General features: G+C 36.2%; 1 pseudogene across 1 annotated transcript; it reads right to left on the bottom strand.

The window, feature by feature from the left end:
* Positions 1–7,332: 7,332 nt before the first annotated feature.
* Positions 7,333–8,559, bottom strand: LOC149149309 (protein LURP-one-related 15-like; annotated as a pseudogene). Its single transcript, XR_016263394.1, has 2 exons — positions 8,041–8,559; positions 7,333–7,625 (listed from the first exon to the last, which is right to left on the bottom strand). The product of XR_016263394.1 is annotated as a protein LURP-one-related 15-like (transcript).
* Between the last annotated feature and the right edge of the window lie 336 nt (positions 8,560–8,895).

An 8,895-nucleotide genomic window follows, 5' to 3' on the forward strand; every position in this document is an offset into this window, starting at 1 on the left:
CAAGGATCTCGCAACATGGATATTACAGATGGAGCAATTTTTCGATCTCAATAATGTGCAAAACACACAAAAGGTACGTATTGCAACTTTATATTTGGAACCAAATCAATTTGTATGGTATCAATGGCTTTGCTCTCGTAAACAAATTATAACTTGGGCAATTTTTATGAAAGAATTGACAGCACGTTATGAGGATACAAAAAGCAACACTTTTTTCAGCCAATTGATAAGTCTCAAACAAAAGGGTTCAATAATGGAGCACATTGAGGAGTTCCAAAAATTGAACTTAAGGGTAAAAAATATTCCAGAGGAGCATAGGATTGATGTGTTCATAGGGACTTTAAAGTATAATATCCAACATGATGTTCGCCTTTGGAAACCTGATTCATTAGAGAAGGCATTCAGGTTAACAAGAAAAATGGAAAGCAAAATTATGGCAACCAGGAAGCATACCACTCAAAACTATAAAGATGTAAGTGTTGTTGCCTCTAGTCTTCCACAACCTATAAGGTTGACACCACAATAATTGGAAGAAAAAATAGCAAAAGGGCTTTGTTACAGTTGTGATAGCAAATATACTAAAGGTCATAAGTATGTTGAGAAGAAATTATTCTACATAGATTGTAAAGAGGAAGAAGAAAAGGAGCAAGAAAGGTCAAAATAAGAGGATATAATCCAAGAACAAAGCCTAGATAAAGAAGAAATGAATCCGACCATATCTTGTAATGCATTGGCTGCAATTACCACTCCTCAAACCATCAAGATAGAAAGACAAATCAAGAAGAAAAAGGTAATAGTGTTGATTGATTTAGGAAGTACCCACAATTTTATTGATTGTAAGATAGCAAAAGAATTGAATTGCTTCCTATATCCAGCACCAGAGTGTCAAGTGATGATTGCAAATGGAGGAATGATAAATTGCTTTGGAAAGTTCCATAATATCAAGCTATCCATGAGAGAATATGTATTGACTAGCCCAATGCTTTCCATTCCAATGGGAGGTGCTGATGTTGTACTAGGAGTCCAATGGCTACAATCCTTGGGTATAATAGCTTTTAATTTTCAAGAAATTTTCATGAAATTTTCTACCGAAGGAAAGGAAGTTGAATTAAGGGGTATTGCAGGGAAACCAGGAAAGATAATTAGCTCTAGCGGTATGACAAAGCTTCTAAAAAAGCAACAAAGAGGTCTAATTGCACAATTATGTTCGCTAGATGTTTCCACATTGGAATCATCTATTTCTCTAGATCTCCAAAAAGTCTTGGACAATCATTCCAAGGCATTTGAGACTCCCAAAGGTCCCCCACCTATTCGTGATCATGATCATGCTATTCATCTGATTCCAGGAAGTGTTCCTCCAAACATCAGGCCATACAAATATCCCTATGCCCAAAAGAGTGAAATTGAACGTATGGTTGTAGAAATGCTAAAGGTTGGTATAATTCAACCTAGTCAAAGTTCTTTCTCTGCTCCAGTAGTATTGGTGCACAAGAAGGATGGATCATGGTGCATGTGTTCAGATTATAGGGAGCTCAACAAGCTCACTATTAAAGATAAGTTTCCCATTCCTGACATTGATGAATTACTGGATGAATTGCATGGATCAATTTACTTCACCAAGTTGGATCTTCTTTCAGGATATCATCAAATCAGAATAAACACTGAAGACATTCTAAAAACAACATTTAGAACTCATGAAGGTCATTATGAATTTTTGGTCATGCCTTTTGGCCTTACCAATGCACCTTCTACATTTCAATATTTGATGAATTCCATTTTCAAACCCACCCTTAGAAAATTTGTGTTAGTATTTTTTTATGATATACTAATTTACAGCAAGCCTTGGAAGGATCATGTTGAACATGTTGACAGGGTGCTACAACCATTGGAGGAGAAACAATTATATGCAAAAAGATCAAATGTTTCTTTGGAGTACAAGAGGTGGAATATCTGGGTCATATTGTATCTCATGAAGGAGTTAAGGTAGACTCTAGCAAAATTAAAGCCATTAAGGAATGAAAATCCCCACATCCATAAAGCATCTGCGTGGATTTCTCGTATTATCACAAGTTTGTTAAGAATTATGGGAGAATAACAGCACCTCTAACAACATTATTGAAGAAAGATGCATTTTCATGGACTCTAGAAGCAACAAAGGCCTTCGAACATCTTAAAGAGGCAATGTGCCAAGCACCGGTCTTAGCTACACTAGACTTCACAAAAATCTTTATTGTGGAATGTGATGGTTTAGGAAATGGAATTGGTGTTGTTTTAATGCAAGATGAAAGACCCATTGCTTTTGAAAGTTGTCCAATCAAGGGAAAGTTTTTACACAAAGCTATTTATGAGAAGGAAATGTTGGCAATACTACATGCACTTAAGAAATGGCGACCCTACCTAATGGAAGACACTTCAAGGTAAAAACGGATCATGATAGCCTTAAATACTTTTTAGAACAAAGATTATCCTCTGAAGAGCAACAAAAGTGGGTCACAAAGATGTTGGGTTATGACTTTGAAATCATCTACAAAAAAGGGAAGCAAAATGTGGCGGCAGATGCACTCTCAAGAAAGGACGAGGATGTGGAAGCATTGTTGTGTGCCATTTCTATTATCCAACCAGATTGGATAAACGAAGCAAGGAAGGAATGGAAAAATGATGAAGAAGTGTGGGCACTTATTCGAAAGTTACAACAAAATTCCAATACATATGATACATTTAGATGGAAAAATGATTCGTTATGGTACAAAGATCACTTATACCTCTGTAAGAATTCCCAACTCAAACAAAATATTCTTATGGAATTGCACACTTCTCCCTTAGGAGAGCACTCGGGATTTTTAAAAACTTACCACAGGGTTAAGAAGGAATCTTTTTGGAATGGCATTAAATCGGATATTCAAAAGTTTGTGGCAGAATGTTTGGTTTTCCAACAAAATAAAGTGGAAACAATTAAGACCTCGGGTCTATTATAACCTTTATCCATTCCAAGCCAACGTTGGGAGGAGGTTTCAACGGATTTTATCATAGGTTTACCCAAGACTGAGGGAAAGAGTGTCATCATGGTGGTAATTGACGGACTTACCAAGTATGCACACTTTTGTGCATTATCACATCCATTTAAAGCTAGTACAGTTTCTACTGCATTTATGGAAACAATTCAAAAGCTACATGGAAATCCAAAGATTATTGTAAGTGACAGAGATCCCATTTTCACTGGAAATTTTTGGACATAATTATTTTCTTGTCTTGGTACTCAGTTAGCTCATAGCTCATCTTATCATCCTCAATCTGATGGGAAAACTGAGATAGTAAACAAATGTTTGGAAGGATATCTTCGTTGCTTTGTATCTGATAAATAGACACAATGGGTCAAATGGTTGCCTCTGGCTGAATTGTGGTATAACGCTTCCTTCCATACAAAAACAAAAATGACCTCATTTATGGCACTTTATGGATATCATTCACCATCCATCACATCATATTTAAGAGAAAATTCTAAGGTTCAAGCAGTGGAACATCACATCAAACATCAACAATAAGTCCTCCAACTCTTAAAGGATAACCTCATGTTGGCACAGAATAGAATGAAACAACAGGCAGATCAACATCGCAGCGAAAGAAGTTTTGATGTAGGAGATTGGGTATTCCTACGGCTACAACCATATAAAAAAATGTCCCTCAAGCAAGCTAAGAAGGATAATAAATTATCACCAAAGTATTATGGTCCGTACAAAGTGTTGCAAAAGATTGGTACGATGGCATACAAATTGGAGCTTCCTGCAGCTTCTTGAGTGCACCCAGTTTTCCATGTTTCATGTTTAAAGAACGTTATAGGCAACAAGCTCCCAGTTCAAACAATATTGCCAGAACTTGATGAGGAAGGAAAAATTATATTGGAACCAGAAACAGTCACAGAAACAAGAACTCGACAGCTACGAAATCGATCAATTTCAGAGTATCTCATCAAGTGGAAGAACTTATCCGCTGAAGATTCCACATGGGAGGATGAGAATTTTATACAGAAGCATCTAGAACTACTCAAGCATTGAGGACAACACTGTTTTGAAGGAAAGGAGCATGTTAGGTCCCTAAAATACTAGTGATTACCCCATTACTATTGTATTTGTATCCCTTGTTAATATTGTTGTGCCCCTATTGTCCTCATATTGTTATTATTGTGCCCCATAGAATTCCTCTATTGTTATTTTTGTGGCTTTATATTATTATTGTTAGGTCGGCTGGGTTATATTGTGACTCCTTAGACTCCTATATATAGAAAGGAGGTTTTGTCATTTGAATCATCCAAGAATTGTTCATTTGTGTGATGTAAAGGGGGTTGCCCCCTCGAAGAGGCTGAATTCTAAGGCATTCAACTATCTTTTCTATCGTTGTGTGAGCTGGTTTCATAACAACTTCAATAAACGGGAAGATCTCGATTAGGTTTTGTGGTAGAGGATATTATACCTTTCACTTCAAGACCAAGGAGGATCGAGATTTGATTTTCAGGAATGGTCCGTATTTCATGGATATGAGGGGGCTGTATCTGAACAGATGGACCTCTGACTTTGATCCAGAAATGGATGTCCCAAGCGTTCTACATGTCTGGGTTAGATTGTCGCACCTCCCTCTCCACTAATAGGGAGACGACTCAGTTAAAGCCATAGGAAATGCAGTGGGAAATTACATCAATCAATGCGAACCAAAGGAAAATATGCATGCATGCTCCCGAATATGTGTCGAAGTGGATCTGGGGAGAGGCCTCCTAGAAGCTATCAAACTCAAAATGGATGAGTGGATGCACATACAGTAGCTGGAAAATGAGCAGATTCCCTTCAAATGCAAGGTATTTCATGAATAAGATCATTTCACAAATAGATGTAAAAAAAAAAAAATGAAAGTGAAAAAACAGAGGATCTGGAAAATAAATGGGAACGGGTTAAGAAGAAAAAAACTGCAATCAAGCATCCAAACCACTCTTCTTCGCAGCCCTCAGCATCCATAGAAGCCCAGCCTATCTCACCGAATGTAGACCTTGCAACTACAAACCCATTTGATCCATTGGATTTCTCTGCTCCCCCATCTCCTCGTTCCAAATCTAGATCCAGATCTCCTCATTCCCCTAACCCTTCTCTCCACTCCCCTAGAATCTCAAATCCCCACCTCTCTCTGCCCCCCTCAGTAGACAGAATCTTAACCAGAAAGTAAGCAAGGGAAGCACTCCCTAATACTGAAAATAGGTGAGCCAAATTCACGCAGGATTCTAGATCCTTCTAGATCAGATCTTTCTAGATCTCCAGGATTCTAGATCTTTCTACACCGCCATTAGTTTCTAGATCATTCCAGATCTCCATCTGAATCACATACATGATCCTAGATCCTTCTTCTGCCTCTATAAATTTGTAATTTCTGTGGCCAAGGAAAGCAAGCCAAGACCCAAGCATGTTATGTAATGCAAAGTGATTTCTGTTCTCCAGTGATTGTTTTATCTATTCCGTTGTTTCTGATTGAGTAATCTTGTTGTTTCTCCATTTGTCTGTTTTTGAAATTATTCTTTGCTATTTCCGTTTAAGTCTCTGAGTATGAGTCCGCTATATGTTATGTATGCTCTTATCTAACAATAATGTGTTTTTACATCGGAAGCAAATAATTTAAGTTATATTCAGGCATCATGTCAATATTCAAAAGGCAAGCAAACAATTCCATGTCTATGTTTTGTTATTTATCCATCGTCATATCACTCAAATAACTTCAGGAGAATATGCTATATGCTCAAATAGCAATCAGATTAGCGTAATGGTATATTTTGCTATATATGGCAACCAAACATTCCCTTTTATTAATAATCATACCAATATCCAAACATTACAGAGATAATTTCATATTTATTAAAATCAACCTTCAAATAACTTACAAAATATGCCATATGCTTCAGTGTGTGAAAGTCGAGTAAAATAAAAGTCAAATTTCAATGATAATATATGCTGTAAAGCATGAACCCATTGGACACTTTCTAAATTATTGTGAAGTTATAAGCTGTGAAAAAATGAATACAGAGAGCATTATCTTGTGTCTTTTTCTTATATATAATTCCAATAGGCTATGCTGTGCTAATTTAAATTGGTTAACAATGTGTTCACATTATTGATAAAAATGAACCAAATTGACTTTACTGGGACTTAATAAGTATACACAACCATATGTAAAAAGTTGTACAACTTAACTTGGAAACAGGAATCTATTATTACTCTCCTTTGATTTCATGGGGAATCAGTACAAAAGCCACAGTGAAAGCATGATCGATTCTGTCATACACTGTGATAAGAAATGTATCAGAAACATGAATCCATTACTACTCTCCTATGATTTCATGGAGAATTAGTACAAGAGCCACAGTAAAAGCATGATCGATTCCAGGGTGCACAGTGATTAGAAATGTGTCCCTTCCCAACAAAAATTGTGAAACTGTATATTTACGCCTCATCTGTATTTAACAAATTCGTATAATAAGATGTTAAGTGGCAAATCTGTATAAAAAATTTTAAAATGTGTGCAATTAAATATAATTTAATTATAAATTTCAAAATATTTTGAAAATCTGATCAACTCCTATTAAATTTCTAAAATATTTTATAATCTATAATCGATATAAAAATAACCATGTATATTTCAAGACCTATAATCCAAATAAGAATGACCACTAAGAAAATGTTAGATATAAAAGTGTATATACTTGGTATTCTACCTGTGCAATGATGTTTGCACCCTGATAAATTGTACAGGATCGTTGAAAAAAACTACCTTTCACTACGGATTCTCAGAGACCAAATTGACTTTACTAGGACTTAATAAGTATACACAACCATATGTAAAAAGTTGTACAACTTAACTTGGAAACATGAATCTATTATTACTCTCCTTTGATTTCATGGGGAATCAGTACAAAAGCCACAGTGAAAGCATGATCGATTCCGTCATACACTGTGATAAGAAATGTATCAGAAACATGAATCCATTACTACTCTCCTATGATTTCATAGAGAATTAGTACCAGAGCCACAGTAAAGCATGATCAATTCCAGGGTGCACAGTGATTAGAAATGTGTCCCTTCCCAAAAAAAATTGTGAAACTGTATATTTACGCCTCATCTGTATTTAACAAATTCGTATAATAAGATGTTAAGTGGCAAATCTGTATAAAAAAATTTAAAATGTGTGCAATTAAATATAATTTAATTATAAATTTCAGAATATTTTGAAAATCTGATGAACTCCTATTAAATTTCTAAAATATTTTATAATCTATAATCGATATAAAAATAACCATGTATATTTCAAGACCTATAATCCAAATAAGAATGACCACTAAGAAAATGTTAGATATAAAAGTGTATATACTTGGTATTTACCTGTGCAATGATATTTGCACCCTGATAAATTGTATAGGATCGTTGAAAAAAACTACCTTTCACTTTGAAATCAGTCTAGGCAGCAGAGCCTGGCAAAGATACATTTAGAGACGTTCTCAACTGAAACACTTTAGGTGTGCGTGCTGTGAAAAGCAGATTCTCTTGCTTGCTTTCCTCGCCTCTGTATGCTTCCCATCTTTGGTGAAGGCTTAGCAACTGTTATGGGATAAAAAAATCAATAGTTATATAGATTATTTTTAGTCTCCTAAACTTTAAAATATCATTTTATATATGTATATTCTAAAGCAAGCAAAAATTTGTTGGGAATCAAAGAAGAATGGTCACTTTGCATAAGATAGCCAAAGTTTCCTTTTCATATACACTCTCTGATTAGGCAGAGTCAGGGGTCTTTACTTCACACAACCTAGTTGGATTAAAAACCCAAGCCATCTCTAATAAGGATATTTCACTAGTCAGTAAACATATAAATACCCGATATATTTGATTTTGTCATTGTTGATTATACTTTTAGTGTTATAATAACAGCTTCGCACAAATTAGTCTAATGAGTATGCCCTGGTTCAAGAATTCAGACAAAAAATTCAAACCATTAAAATCACAAAACTATTACCTTCTTCCTCAGGGTAAGAAGCGGATTACCAGCTTGATCTCTGAGAATCCGTATGTCTCTGAGGCTGAATGCCCTTCCTTCCACAGCGAGAAGCAGGTTTCCAAGACTGTCGAAAACGTTGAAATCGCCCCCACTGAAGCTAATGGGCCTCCTCTATATCGTCAACTGAACAGGGTAAGCAGCACAGAATTGCTGCCCGATCACTGCGACAGTTGGGCTGCCTCGCCCTCCGGAATTCTGGGGTTGGAGCTAGAAGGGATAAAAAGACTGTTGCACCTGCATTGCGATTTTCCTGCAAAATTTTGGGTTGTCAGAGAAAAATCTGAAGATGGGCCTGGCCTTAAGGGGCCGATTTTGTTGACCCTACAACTTCTCTCAAAAATTGTCCAGATTTTCTGAAACTTTATTCATAAGTCAAAAAGCAGGACCGACCGATTTTGTTGACGATGCAACTTATCTGTTCACACTATCTCCAAACATTGGTTCATGTTCAAATTTATGTAGCAATCATGGTACAAAATAAACCATTATAATTGAAGGCATGCAGCTTTGGTTAGAAAAGTATGGGTCGCACCCTCGATGTGGAATCTTACATCGTGCAGCTTTGGATTTTTGGTAGAGAATTATAGTCCGTAACTTCGATGTGGAATATTGTGCCGTTAGGTTCAAATGATGTCTGCCCAATTTATCCATATTGTAGATTTTCGGGATCTAATGAAACAAGGGAGCCACTGTCGTGGCGGTAGTCCCTGCCGGGGTCTGCCAGAACAACACAATACAAACGCTTTGTGCAACTTGTCTACACACTCAATATAATTCAGTTTTTAACTTACTAACAGTGAATTGGGCATGAAA

This window comes from Pinus tabuliformis, chromosome 9, assembly GCF_031772625.1.
Source record: "Pinus tabuliformis cultivar Carrire ecotype Pingquan chromosome 9, CPIR1, whole genome shotgun sequence".
NCBI classification, from domain to species: Eukaryota; Viridiplantae; Streptophyta; class Pinopsida; order Pinales; family Pinaceae; genus Pinus; species Pinus tabuliformis.